This window comes from Equus quagga, chromosome 18 (genome assembly GCF_021613505.1).
Source record: "Equus quagga isolate Etosha38 chromosome 18, UCLA_HA_Equagga_1.0, whole genome shotgun sequence".
NCBI classification, from domain to species: domain Eukaryota; kingdom Metazoa; phylum Chordata; class Mammalia; order Perissodactyla; family Equidae; genus Equus; species Equus quagga.
Genome location: NC_060284.1, coordinates 29,209,489 through 29,224,806, shown reverse-complemented (window position 1 = coordinate 29,224,806; position 15,318 = coordinate 29,209,489). Strand labels below are relative to the sequence as shown.

Below are 15,318 nucleotides of genomic sequence, written 5' to 3'. Positions count from 1 at the left end.
GGGGGGGGGGGGGCAGGGGAGGGGGAGGAGGAGGAGGAGAAGAAAAGAGATTCCTTGGTGATATGTCCCAAATGGCTTGAAATGGACCTGACAGTAGCTTCCTAATTTGTTTCTGTGGCTTTTTTTTTCTTTTTTTTTTTGCTATTAGTAGACAGGTGTGCAGCTTCTGTGTACAAATAAATAACAATAATAAATAATAATGGCAAGCATTCATGAAGTGCATACTGGGTGCCAGGCCCTATGCTATATTCCCCAGAATGCATGAACTGATTTAATCCTCTTGACAACCCCAGTGATGAGGTCATTGAGGAAACTGAAGCACAGAGAGGTTGGTAGCATGCCTCCAGGCATGCACATGCATGATGTTGCATCACTCTTACAAGAAGTAAACCTCTGACTCATTCGGGCCCATCTGCGGGAAAACATTTACTTTGAGCTGTACTTTGTGCTTTTCCTCCCAAAACGTTCAAAATAAGAAAGTAGTGCTCTCCTGAGATGTATCATTAAAAAGAGCCAAGGATGTGGCAGAATGGTTTAATGGAAAGAGGCTAGGTTCCTATCACACTGCCTCCAAAGACGGGCTGAGTGGCCTCCACTAAGTAATGTCACTTCTCCAGGGCCCCGTTCATTCTGTTCCTTGTAAAAGGCGTCTGCCAGCTCTGAAGTTCAAAGCTAAAGATGCTTTGTGTTGTGCAGTATTTGGTAGTGGACAGGCACCTCCTGTTATCATCTTATTTGATCATATCTGTTTCTCACTGCAATTCAGTGAAATAATGACCATGGGTATTATTATTTCTGTTTTACAGAAAATTCTAATTATTGAAGAAAAATGAAAGAGATTTAAGTGTACTTTTGGATAATGGAAAAGCTGGATTACCTTTTTACTTTGAGAGTTATCCAAGAATGTTAATCACAGCTTTTGCACAGAAAGAACATTTTTGCTCCTTTAGTCAAAACTGAAGGCTGCACGGTTCCGGCCTGTGTCCCTCTTCTCTAAGGGCAGCTGTCTGTCCTCCCGCTAAACTGAAGCAGTTCCTTCTTTTGGTGGCGGAACTGTGAACCTGAGGTTCTGTTGACTCTTCAAAAAGGTAAACAGAGTTTTTCCGTATAGGAGGGATGGATTTTTCAAAAGCCATGCCGTGAATAGCCAGCTTTATATCTGGAATGCCTTCCTAACAAGATTCCAATATTTCTTAACTCAAAATAAAACAAGAACTACTAAAACAAACTTGAGAAACTGGGCGATGAATAAATAACACTGGTATTCATACTTTCCTCAGAATTGAAAGAAATACAGTGAAATCTGAGCCTAGATCCATCCTCATATACACAAGCGTCCTTCCTTAGACCTACAGTAAAACTTGCAGGAACCATCCCAAGCCAGTTTCATCTGGAGCTCTGTTTTTATCACAAACACATGCCCAGTGAGCAGTGCATAAATAGCCACTGGGCCTTCCAGGGCCTGGCATCACCCTTCAGAGCCATTCAGGAGTCCACTGGTCAGCAGCTGCGTAAGTCCAGTGAAGTGGTGAGCAGGGGAAACCGGCCAGTCCCCTCTGGGATTGGGACCAGGTGGGGGCAGGGGGAAGGCGGATGGTGCCTCTGCCGAGATCTGCCACTGCCTGTAAGCCAGACGCAGAGCAGTGCTGTCTTGTTAGCTCTTTTTAAATTTATTTACTTTTTGCTTATTTTTTAGAATAATCGCTTTATTATTTTCATGCTCATCATAAAAAAAATAATTCAAGCAAGATAGGAAGAGACAAGGAAGAAAGCAAGAAAATCATTGTGATCCCACTCCTCAGAAATAACCATCACTAAGATCAGGGGACCTCAGCCCAACAGTTCTCTGAAAATACACAGACGGAAGAAGGAAGGGTGAGTGGACAAGCGTAAGTTATAAAAATGGATCCATCCTCTACATGGTATTTTAAATAAAAGTACTAATGTTAATTTGACTCCAACAAAAGAAAATGAAACTAAACTGAAACTGAAGGAATATTTTACTATAGCTGAATGTATCTTCACACACAAGACTTAGGTTTATAAGAAATCTTTCTAAAATCATTATAAAAATGTTCAAGGTTAGACCACTTTTTTTTTTTTTTAAGATTAGCCCTGAGCTAACTACTGCCAATCCTCCTCTTTTTGCTGAGGAAGACTGGCCCTGAGCTAACATCCATGCCCATCTTCCTCCACTTTACATGTGGGACGCCTACCACAGCATGGCTTTTGTCACGCGGTGCCATGTCCGCACCCGGGATCCGAACCAGCGAACCCTGGGCCGCCAAGAAGCAGAACGTGCGAACTTAACCGCTGCACCACCGGGCCGGCCCTCACTTATTTTTTTTTTTAAACACTGTGTCTTAAGTTTAGGCAGCATGGATGGTGAAAGATGAGTCCTCTCACACTTTCTCCCTCCTCCTGATTTTAGTGAGTTTCATTATTATTCTGACTTTGCCAGGATTTTGGACATTTATAGCCTCTTTGAGGATGACAGTTTTAGCTCCTTAATGAGGTGTACCCAGCACAGCCATCATGCCTTCCACCTCCACACCCGCTCTGTGCCAGCTGCACTTCAAACCGTTCCGCAGGGCCCCTTGTGGTCCCTCTGCTGCTGATGCTGTTCCCTCTGCTGAGATGCCCTTCTGGACCCCTGCCCTCTCTGCCAGGCTAATGTTTGTTGAATGGATAAAGGAAGATGCTTTTGGCAAACTAAGAATGTCTTCCAAATAATATTTCTTCATAGAAAATGCAAATTTAATTGATTGGTACATTTGGTACATTGGTCCCTTCAGTCAAATGTTAGATTAAAAGTCACCCCTGATGTCACTCAGGAAAATCCTTTCATTTTACCGACGAGGAAACAGAAACCTCAACAGGCTGACCAGGCAGAGGTAATGAGGATGGGACATGAATCAGGCATTCACGGCCAGCGCCGCCTCCTCCCACAAATCCAGAAAAAGCTAGACTAAGCAACTGCATCTTGTTGAACTTCACCCGTCACTGATGTGCGAGCAAAGCTCTGTAGTCTGCAATGGAAACCCACCAGAACAGTAATATGATTTATAATGACAAGGCAGGTCCAGGAGACAGGGCTGTGCAGAAAGCGCTGCCTTCATCCAGTAAGCCCTTTACCATTACAGAGGGCTCTCACATCCCTTAATCTCATTTGACCTGTGCATAATCAGTGGAGGAAATGAGCAAGGCGGAAGGGAGCCTGGTCCTCCTTGAGGCAAAACTGAACTTGTGGACCCGTGAAATGGGAAGCACAGGGGATGGGAAGTGCTCATTCTGTGTTTTGGCTCCAGCTTTTATTAGAAAGAAGACTCAATAGATGGGCTGTCCCTAGTTAGAGAAGAACATTGGATTCCTCTCGTCTTTATTCTTCTCCTGGACAAGAAACTCCAGGCAGCACAATGAAGCCATAGACTCTGGAGTCATGCGGATCACCACCTGGCAGTGCCACCATCCCAGATGAGCTCTTCAGCCTCTGGGCCTCAGCTTCCTCATCTGTACAATGGGGGTAATACTCGCCTAATACGCAGCATCCTTGAGAGGATAAACTTAGATGTGTAAGTAAATACTTACCATGGTGCCTGGTAAACTGAAAGCTCAGTAAATGGCTATGTTATTTAAAGACTTCAGAAGATTGGCTCTTTAGTTAAAGAGGATGTCAAACATCTCTGATTTGAAGCTTAGGGCCAAGGAAATATCAAGAGCGAGATGGAAAGCAGACATGGGAATGTTTACATGTTTTCATATATTGCATGTTTGGGGAAAAGAACTTTAAGTCAGGTGTCTGTCCTCCATGAACACGCTGCTGGTGGGCGTGGCACTGGTGAAGCCAAAGCTGCTGGCCTGAGAAAGGCCTGCTGACAGAGACCCTGGCAGTCAAGGGGAAGTCGCTAGTGACTGGGAGTAACAATTGCTCTGGCCCACAGTGTGGCCCAGCTTGCAGTGAAAAACTCTCTTATAAGAAAAATGCATCTACTTAAAGACACTGACGATGATAATAGATCTCCTTTCCAAAGCTTCAAAAGGCTATGGGACCCCCCAGTTAGCCTCCTCTGTCCACGACACTTCTGCTCAGAGGGCAGTTTCCCTTGCAGTCAGCCCTGGGTGTTGTTAGGGCAGCTCCAGCAAGAAAGGGTAGCTCTTTCGAGCATGTATTTCCTTTTTCTTTATTGTCTCTCTGCTACTCTTAGCAGATGCTGAAAGCTGTGTGAAGGCAGCATGCACCCAGGGCTGTGGCTGAGAAAGTCAGAGCTCTCATATTCAATCATCCTTCCATCCACAGACAAGCTCCAGGCTGGGGACAGGGCACTGAGCTACGTCAGTAGCCTTGTGTTCTTGGGACCTCACCCAATTTCTTTGTTGTGGCTTGGTGGAGGCAAGACATGGGCATGACAAACAGGCCCAGAGAGCCCTTCTCCACCAGCACTGAGGTGCATCCTGGTGAAGTCATTTGGCCTCAGCTGTCTCACTCCTTGGATGAATGCAAGCCTAGCAAATGTTCCTCTCTGCCCCACCCCTGTGCCCATGGAGGCATTCTATAAAAGGCAAAAGATGGGGGAAGACAAAACCGCTTCAAGAACTGTTGAAGCCTGGATCCACCTGCCAAACTTTTAGGAAATTTCTAGCCCCACCTAGATAAGAAAGGTATCTGAAGCAAAATTCTCTGAATTACTTTTCTTACTTTTCACAGAACTTGTTCCTCACATGTTCCTCATTTAGAAATGAGACTCTAAATGGAAGGACTGTCCAGCTGGCCCAAATACATGCGTGATGCTCTCCTTTTCTCTCTTGACTTCTGTTTCTTTTCCCTCGTGGATCTTCTCATTTCCCTTCTCTCTGTATTCCCTATTCAAGTGGGACTCAGGCTCTGTGCTCATTCCCCCCAGGCGAGGCTAGGGAGTGGGGGTGGGGGTCAGCGCAAGAAGACATCCAGTCTGCAACTCTTACTGGCTCTTGCTTTCCAAAATGTTAAGCTCCTTAAGCCCTTACCTACCAGTGGAGAAGGTGAAGGAAGGGGATTCCCAGTATGAACTGAATATCTTGGCGCACGTAGGTCTTTCTCTACCCTGAGATTACAAAATGAGACTCCTCTGGGCTGCGAGAAGGAGAGAAAAGAGATCTGTGGGTCCTGACCAAGGGTCTGGGTCTGCTTTTTTTAGCAGAGCACAGAGAAGTGGCCACTCTGAGGGTTCTGATTTGCCAAGAGTGAGGGAGTTTCAGAAACATGTGGCTTTCAGTACTAAAACCAGATCAGTCTGAGACAAACTGGACAGTTTGTCACTCTACCACTAGCACATCCAGGTAGATAGGACCATAGGTGGCCTTGCAAAAGACTCTACCTTCCTAAGCAGGGCCTGAAGGAGCCAGGAAGATGGGAAGATGGATTTCTCAAGGGCAACCTTAGGACACCTGAAATCTCCTATGACCCCATGGGGGATAGGCCAAGAATAACACGTGAAATTTCCTGCCAGTCTAGTGGAATGGGAGCTCAAAGTCAGAAAGTAGGTTGAGAGACATGATACAGTATTTCCTGCACATGTGAGTTTGTGGCTGAGATTCACACCCATGTGGAAGTCAGTCAAAGTCGAGCCACAGGCGCTGGTAGCCCGGAGCATGGTCAGATTCCAGCTCATAGCAGGACGTGAATTAGCGACTGTTGCACCGAAGTAGCTTTTCTTCCCTCAACCACTATGACTCACATGTTTCGTTTTTTCTTTTTGTGAATGCATTCTCTAGTCACTGGCCCAAACCCACGTCCTTCTCCCAACAAGTCTCAACATCTAGGACAAAGTCAATTGGGGAATGACGGCAGAGGAACGTACTCACAGTCAGCGCCTTCCTTAGTAGGGTAGGAAGGGAGATGGGGGTAGGTGGGTTTCAGGGGTGAGCAGTCTGAGCCCTCTGACAACAACTCTGTTCCAGAAGCAGACCCAGATAAAGAGAAAGGACAAGAAGAAACCTGCTCTCTATCACGAGGAAGATTAGATTTGGAGTAGGAGCTACTTAATGGTTTAATTTCATTTCCCACGCTAAATGAATTTGGGAAATGTCAAAACTAATCTATAATCTTTACATTTCTTAAGCACTTAGGATAATGTTGAGAACTCGGACTGTGAAAGTTCCATCTTCCATTCTGAACCGCCTCTCCCAGCTGGGCCACACTCTGGCTGTGATCACAGATCACAGGGCCTGAGCGGCTGGGAGTGTGGGGCCCTGACAGACACTAGCCTGCGGATGGGAAGAGCATAGGAGGAGTCAACCTGCAGCTGCCACAGCCCCACAGTGAACACTGTTCATCAGAGCACAGTGTTTTTATATGTCATCTGCTTCCTTATTTATGAGGAAATTGGATTTTGCTGACTCCAAGGGTAGTTTTCATAGATCAAAGCTGAAAACACAGGCAATCTCCCTCAGCATATTTCCAGTGTACTTGGAGCACATCATGATGGGAAGGGACAAAGGTCATTAAGGGGCTGCTTCCTGTCGTCCTACACGTGGCTCAGACTCAGGGAAGGAGTCTTACAGTTAAGCAAATGGCGAGCCCTTGGATCAGACGACCTTTGAACCAGTGTTGTTGGAAGTGGTCCCAGTCGCCCTCACTAGGCAGTGACACAACTGCCCTTGACTGCTGAAAAACGGGAGTGAAGAGAAAGAAAATGAGGGCTAGATGCAGAAACGAGGGGGCCAGACGGATGTGCTGTGCAGGGCAGGCTTCCTTAGCCTCAGCCACAGTCATTTGCTGTCTCCTGGGCACCAGCTTGGATTTGAGTCTCGGCTTTCCCTCCCCATCACCCTTCTTGAGGGGAAACTTGGGCATTATTCTGGACCGGAAGTTGAATTATAGCAATTCAACTGCCCTGAACCAGTCATTAGTGCAGTGGTTCTGGCAGGGGTTGGCGGACGGGGTGGGGAAGAGAAAGGTGTATTTTGAGAAGTTCCCCATGGATGCTGATATACTCCCAACTGAGCAGGTTTCATGAATAACCCCTGGAACTCAGCACCATTCTTAGTGCACAGGATAGAATCAGAGCTCATACACTTAGCGGGTTGGTAATGATGATAATGACTTCCATTTATTCAGTACGTACCTCTAAACACCAGGCACAAAACTAAGAGCTTTGCAAACATTATCTCTGTAATTATTTATAATAATCCCAGAAGATAAGCGCTGTTATACCCAATTTGTCTGGCACATGGTAGACTTCCAATATTTGGTGAATCGATGAATAAACTAATTAAACCTTCTTCCTCTCACAAAGGAAACTAACATTTATGGAGCATGTACTAAGAGCCTGACACCATACTGTAATGTTTATATGTATTAGCTTAGTTAACCCTCTCAACTGCCTGTGAGGTAGGTGTTAAGACTTCTGCTTTACCTATGGGGAAACCAAGGCTCAGAGAGGCGAGGTAACCTGTCTAATGTCACACAATAAGTGGTGGAGCTGATTCAAACTCAGACCTGTCTGCCTCAAGGTCTGCCTTCTTCCTACTCTATCATACTGCTGGGAAATGGATATATGGTCCAGGTCCAAGGAGGGGAAAAGGCGAGGCAGAAGGAGCTGTCATAAGATGTGGACAAATATCTTCCAGAAGAAGAGGAAGCCTAAGGTGTAAGGAGAGAGAGGAGGCTTGGAGAAAGAAGCTGGGGGCTTGGGACCATTAAGAAGTGAGACCTTGTCCATCCCGGGATCCAAATGTTCCCTACCCTTCTGCCCTATATGAGCACGGGCCTGACTTCCATGTTGCCCAAGGGATGTTGAGATACATAGAGATATGCTTGAAAGGGAAGCCAGGGCAGCTCACACTGACATACTGTGTAATGTGACATACACGTCTGTCCTCAATGTCTCAGTGAAGCTCAGAAGGGCAGGGGGAGAGAAGATACAAGGTAGAGAAGAGGAGAATCAGAAAGAGCTCTGCCCACTGTGTGACCCTGGTTAAGGCACTCAAGTCCTCTGGACCCCAGACTCTGCTGTGACGAGGGGAGGGTGCTCCATGCTCTAAAGTTCTGGGGTCTGAGTTCCTACCCTACAGAAGGAGTGCCCTAGTGGACTGGTGAAGACCTGGGTTTGAATCCTGATGTGGGGCAACCTTGTATTTGCATTGCTGTGGCTGGGGACCTCCTTTAGGGTAATACCTCTCATTCATTCCCAGAGGATGAGGCTGACTTAGGGGACTGGGTGAGTTTGGAGGGAGATGCAGAGCACAGACTGGCTCAGCCCTTCGCCATTCTCTTTGGGATCTAGCTGTCACTGAGAATCCACCCTCTCAGCTCCTCAGCTATAAGTTTACAGGGAGACCCCGGGGCAGGTCTACGTTGCTGGTTGGGCCTGGGAGAGGGAGAGTTGGTCTGTTTCAGGGCTGAAACATTAACAAGCTGCTCCTACAACGCATTTTCCAACCTGCTGATTAGGTATTCAAGGTGATATTTTTAATCTTCATCCACTTGATTCCTGTGTCTCTCAACTGTCCAGAACATGGACAAGGAAGGGGGAATGACATTAGCTCCCCAAAACCGCAACATGCAGCTCTGCTACTTTCCTCCTGTCTGACCCAGAGCACACTGCTCCTTGACTTCTCTGAACCTAAGTATCATCATCTATGAAAAAAGGAAAAAGGATGATAATTGTACCTTCCTCACAGGATTATTTGTGAGGATGAAGGTAGTTAATACACGTGAAGTAGTTAGCACAGTGCTTGGCACATGTCAGTGCCCGATAAGTGGTAGGTATTCTCGTCTTCAGGAGCTGCACACCTTGGAGGGAGTCAAAGTAAGTGATGCCTAACATTCAGTTGCCTCCCAGGATGGTTTTCTGATTAGCTGAGGACCCCTTGCATAACTTACTGTCCCTCCCCTAGAGTGAGACAATCATTCACTCAACAAACATGAATTGCCTCTCTGAGAAGGTAGAAGAATTTCAAGTCAGGAAGGACTTCAAAGTCCATTCTAAGATGGCAGTTGCTCCCTGGACCTTACCCCAAAAGGAGGAGAGGCTGCTAAGGCCCACTTGGGGAAAAGGGCTTTAGGGCCTCACCCTTGCAACACGCCCACAGCAGGTGGGAACTAGGCTCCAGAGAGGCTGCTCCCAAGGGAGCCACATAAAGCCAGGGCCCTAAGAACAGCAGGTTCTGAGCCACACACCAGGAAACATGAGGATACAGTTAGGTCTCTCCCAGACAGTCTGGGGCCTCTGACAAATAGGTATCTTAATTCCTTTCTATCTAAAGCCAGGGTAGAAGCATTTGCCATGAAACAGCTGGGCTGTGAGGATTACCACTGTCCATAAATGGGCCTAATGCAAACTATCATATTGACACACATGTGAGTTTCTTTCTAAAACATGTGCACAGGGAGGCCTCTCTCCAGGGCTCTCATCATCAGCTGCCTGCCCAGAATAGCTCTAACCCAGTCGGCGGGGGTGGCAGCATTCAGAACACTGTCACTGCAAGAACGGCTGTTTCGATGCTCTGTGATGAGGTTACCTATCACGGCAATGTCAGTGACCAAAACTGTGTCCTCTTAAGAACCTTTACGTCATTTTCATTATCTAGTTAGAGAAATTGCACAATATTCATTACTTTTTTTTTTTTCTGAGATACACATGCTGTTCCGGGGAGAGAAGAGAAGAGGAATCACTGGAGATCTGCCAGTTGGCTTGGGATGAACCAAAACCTGATATGGAAAAGTCACCTAGTGTCTTTGCTATTGATGGACTGCAAGAAAGAGAGTCATTGAAGCTAACTGCAAGGAAAATTGTTGGGGAGAGAAAGCTTTGAGATATTACAAAGTCGAGTCTGCCGCAAAGGCTTAGGAGACAGAGACCAACATTATGTGCGCTGAAAAAAAGTACTGGCAGGCAGTATGGGTTGGGGAGTGGGCTATGAAGTAGGGAGCGGAGATGTGTGTATTTTCCAACTAGCAGCAAGTTTTTCTCTGCACTGGACTCAAGATTATCTGGGGTCTTTCTGAGCAGTATATTTGTCAGTCAGGAAGACAGGAAGCTGCAGGATTTCTGATCAAATGCCAAGAGGCAATAATCTGTGCATTTCTTAGCATCTCGTATCTAGATGGATGCCAAAGTAAAGCAGGCTGCCAACTCTATGGACTGCATTACGGAAGATCCGAGTCATCTTGTCCTCTCCTCACGTCGGAGACGCAGCAGAGATTCATCGGGTACCCATCAACTATCCTGAAATGGGATGTGAAAGCTGTTGGACATTACAGTACTCTCCCCTACTGAGAATGACCGAGGTGACTGGCATTTTACCAGAATCTCATCACCAGTTATTTTATTTATTTGCAGTTACCGTTACGTAGCATCAGCATCAGGAGAATCACTGTAAGGGGATGCCGATAGGTGCCTCCTCCTTGTCCACTCACATTCTCAGTCCACTCGATAAGATTCTGGAGGCTCAAGATGGCGGCAACATAAAACATCACCGATCTTTGTGATCCCTCGCCATGGATAAGAAGTACAACACGAAAAACACGATCCTGTCATTTGGAACATGACGGGAAAACGTGTAGTTGACATTTTTTTCTGTTCTGCCCCACATCCCACACAAAGCATGTCATGGCTGTGACGCAGTAGTATGGCCCCGCATGCCCCAGCTCTCGGTTGGGCACTACAAGGGTCAGAAAGCGGCACAAGGACCTTGGGGTCATTGAAACTGACGGGCTCATTCTGCAGAAGCTCAGTAAGGTGGAGGGATTCACCCGAGTTCCACAAAGAGGTCAGAAGCCCACTGCTGCCACACCTGACGGGGAGTAGCCTTTACCTGGGAGTTCCTCCCAGCCAAGCGGAAGGGAAAAAGTCATTCTCAGACTCATTCCACCTCAGCCCGTAGCTCACTTCCTACACTCATTCCCACTTCCGCTGGAAGAACAAAGGATTGAAGATGAATGCAACGTTCAACATGATAAAAATATGACAATTAAATGTGCCAAATAATCAACAGAAGTAAAATGTTAATTAAGATAAGAATAACAGCAGTTGAATAACACAGCCAATTCAACTCTGGTGGGACACCCAAAGCAAAGTGTTCTTTGCCCAGTTTGCAAAATCCTGACTGTCTGCATGGGCGCAGTCACAAGCTTTGTAGGGTTGCCAGGCATCGCCTTGGCAGCCAGACATCTTAACAGAATAATGAATTTGAGTCCTCAGGAAACTAGGTAAAACATCAATTTTGGTTCATTAATAACACATTTTAGTAAGCTCTACTGACATACTATGTACTTTACTGATTGGTAAATAGCCCTTAATTGTATGTGAAAATGAAAATCCATGATATTCTGCCATTTGCCTATAAGAATTGAAGAAAAGACATCCTGGAGTGTTCAGATTAGTCTGGAACCATCAGGCAGAGTCCTGTGGCCCACCAGTGGCTTTCAGACGTAGAGGAACACTGATCTAAAACCAGCATCAGAGCTGGGACAGATGTGTGTCTGCAGTGGACATGAGATGTGCACTTAGGGAGACATTTCCAAGAGGAACATGTGGACACATAAGAAACAATAAGAGGTGTGCCACTCCTGCCGATGGTCAGCTCACAGAGGCCCGCAGGGGAACTTCTCAGCCAGGTTTCTGGAAAGTGCTGGGAGGGAGAGGGAGGCTCCAGGATCTCCTTGCCTGAAAATCTCTGAGAACAGCCAGCCTGGCCTCCCAGAAGCTTTAACAGTGACTTGGCCTGAGGGGAGGAGGCGGGCCCCACCCCCCCACAAGCCTTTTCTGGATCTGTAATTGCATGATTCATGCTTCATCCCCTTCGATGTCCCTACGCCTTTCCTGTTCTCCACAAAAACCTGCCTGTAACAGGCCTTGCCGAGCTGCTGGCAAACAGACGTGTCTGGGCCCCGGCTGGGACAGGCGCTGAAGGGATCCACCTGACAGTGGTTGTGACGTCCTCTCTGGCTGTTTAAAAATCAGAGTGGTTAAACTCTCGGTCCTGGAGGCAAAACAGATACGGATTCAAATTCTAGTCCTGCCACTAACTCTGTGCCCTCTCTAAGCCTCAGTTTCCTCATCTGTAAATTGGAGATACCACCTCAAAGGGCTGAGGCAAGAACTCACACTGATATAAGGCAGGAACTTAGCCTACAACTGGCAAGACAGGGAGTGCCAAGAGCCCATAGTGATTGTCATTGTCCTTAGCTGGTGACCTCCTGTGGGTGCTCAGTGCTCAGGTCTGACAAACCCAACCTCTTCCACGACACCTCTCCAATGACCAGTCAAAGTACCTCTCCAATGACCAAAATTCTCCTTTTCTGAACTGCAGTGCTCATGCCAGCACTTAAACACGCACCTCTCTGTTCTGTTATATAAATGCCTCACACTGTTCCCCATTCCTCACACTAGCTTGTCAGCTCCTGGAAAGCCTGGCTTTGCTTTATATTGACTCTGTTTCACCACAGTGCCTTCCCCCACTACGTCCAGGTTCAAATGGTTTGAATACACCATAAATAAACAAATAGTTGTTGGATATATAAATGAGTGAGATGTACACATCTAATTTTTTCAGGTATACATACATTTGGAATTAATGATGTGGAGAGACAAGTAATGAGAAATGACGAGATGTGGGGTCTCACCCTGTTCTCTGCCTGTGAATCACTGTGCAGCCTTAGGCTGGGGGTCTATAAAAAACAGCAACTACCACCTGCTGCCTGCCCAGGACTAGTGAAGACAGATGAGGCTTTTCTGCAGCAATGGTGAGACCCCACCAGCTCCTTGATGTTAAGTAAGGAAGAGCATCTGGGTTCTGATGGTAACAAATGGATCTCATTCTCTTTGAGCATTTCCCAGCTCCTATTGCACAAAACAAGGAAATAAAACAGGCCTCAGCTCTTTTAAATCCGATTTCCAGAGAAATCCTTCCTTAGTAACTCATTCATGGTGCCAGGAAATTTTTCAAAAGGCTAATCTAAATTCCTTCTCTCCCTTTAAGCTCCCTTTCCTTGGTCCACCACCAAATGAGATGGACCACGGACCACAGCTCTGCCCACCATGATACAGTAATGATCTTTACTCTGAAAAATCTTTATTTTTCTCTGCTTCCCAGCAGTTGATTTAGACTAGAGGTGACCTTCCCCTCTCCATCAATAGTCACATCAGTTCTTTTTCTTTCTTTTCCATTCTTCCTGCTCTTCTTTCTCAGTCTCCTAAACCTTTGGCCTCCCAGCAGTGCCCACGTCTGGGAGGCAGTGCCTAGACCTGTAGAAGCCACCTCAAGTTAAAGATGCTTTGACAGCTGGTTTAGGCCAAGGCCTAGTGCACCAGCACCATGATCAGAATCGGAAGGACCTATCCCTGTTTGCAACACTGATTCACTGTGAGCTTGATCAAGGTTAGGTGAGCTTTTTTGAGATGCAGGGACAATCACTCCCATGGCACATCTGTGATAAGGGTTCCTCACCTTTCTAATGGTAATTATAGTGTGGTTAATACTAACACTACTTATGACCTTGGAAAAATGTTGAGCTCCCAAGGGAAAAGGTACCAAGTTAGTATAAGGTGGTGAAATTTCAGAATGCAGAAACTATGTCCCTCAGGAAAACAGAGCAGAGAAAACAAACACGAACATGGTCCAAGACAACGGTTTTCAAATGTGTTAGAAGCAGAGACCTGTCTTCAAACAAAACATCCAGTGGACTCCTACTCCCAAATCTGATGAAAGTGGAGCTGCTCTGGTTCGAAGGCAGGTAGGGTGGTGGTGGTATGGAGCCAGAGCCCACCCTTCCTCCTCTTCACCCATTTCTTTCCCCTCCTGAAGTGGGGGTCCCTGTAGCATCCACAAGAAGCCCCTAGGCTTCCATGGGGCAGTCTGAAAACTACCAGTGAAAGAGGGACACAGAAAGAACCTGAATTTACATAATACAGTGAGGGGATGGCAACTCAACTTCAGGGCCTTGTAGGACCATGTGGCCGACATACTTGGATATCCACGGTCCCATTGCTTCTGCCTTTCTAGTCTATCTACATGTTTCTTAGCCTTGATTTTCATGTACATACACTTTACCATAATTAGTAAATTTTTATAATGCATCTCAAAATCTTTCTGGAAGAAGTTGGTGTCTGGATATGTACACACAGTTCTAGGAAGACAGAGGCTAGCACGTTGTACCATGACAAGACATTCATAGGGTTTGGCTTGACTTGCTATATGACCCACCATTCTGAAAGGTGCTTTGGTATTTTACTGTGTTTTATACACGCTGGCTTGAAGCAATCCAAATGAAAACTCGATACACTCTAAAATGTACTCCAAGATTCTTAAGAAGAGCCTTAGAAATAGAGCTTTACTCTAAGAAGAGTACACTCTCCTTTGAACAATGAAAGGTATTCTTAATACACTTATAAGACATCATTAAACACGGATGGTCTAATTAGTCCCTTTACTTCTCCTAGTACATTTATTAGGAAGAGTGGCAATGATAAGAAGTACTTTTCTAAGTGAGATTTTTGTGGACATGTTAATTATAAAACAGCCTGCTGACTTACAAAAATATTGCTTTGTATAAATTTGACTAAGGGCTATTAAAATTTCCTAAATTACCTACAGAAAAATAAAACATATATTTAAATTTCCATCAATGTGAAAGACTCATGAGAGAAAAAAATTTTAAATTCAAACAATTGTAGTACATAATTTTTTTGATTTTTAGAGGAATATTTATAGCTTGAAAGGGAAAGGATGGTGAAATATATAAAAATTAGGGAGGCAATTCTTTTCCTATTTCAGGAAAATTATAGTTCTTAGAGAACACATTGAAAATAATCTCACAGTTGAAATATATTCATTATGCTAGAGGTTCTAAAGCCTCCTTCCCTTTTTATTTCTGAAAAGAGAAACCCATTTCTTTCAGAATTTGAAGAATGGCTTTAATGCTGTAAGGCTCTAAGGTGAGGGTCTGCAAGCTACCGCCCACGAGCCAGCTCCATCAGAAAGCCTGCTTTCCTCTGGCCGAAGCCAAGAATAATTTCCACATTTTCTTTTTTTTTTTTTGGAAGATTAGCCCTGAGCTAACATCTACTGCCAATCCTTCTCTTTTTCCTGAGGAAGACTGGCCCTGAGCTAACATCCGTGCCCATCTTCCTCTACTTTATATGTGGGACGCCTACCGCAGCATGGCTTGCCAAGTGGTGCCACATCTGCACCCGGGATCTGAACCGGCGAACCCTGGGCTGCCGAAGCACAACGTGTGAACTTAACCACTGCGCCACTGGGCCAGCCCCAATTTCCACATTTTTAAAACGGTTGAAAAAAAGTGAAAAGAAGAATATTTATTGCAGTGTGAAATTA

General features: G+C 45.7%; 1 protein-coding gene across 8 annotated transcripts in view; it reads right to left on the bottom strand.

Annotated features, from left to right (window-relative positions):
* SLC44A3 (solute carrier family 44 member 3) overlaps positions 1–15,318 on the bottom strand; it is a 96,140-nt gene that overhangs the window by 26,187 nt on the left and 54,635 nt on the right. The window lies entirely within an intron of this gene.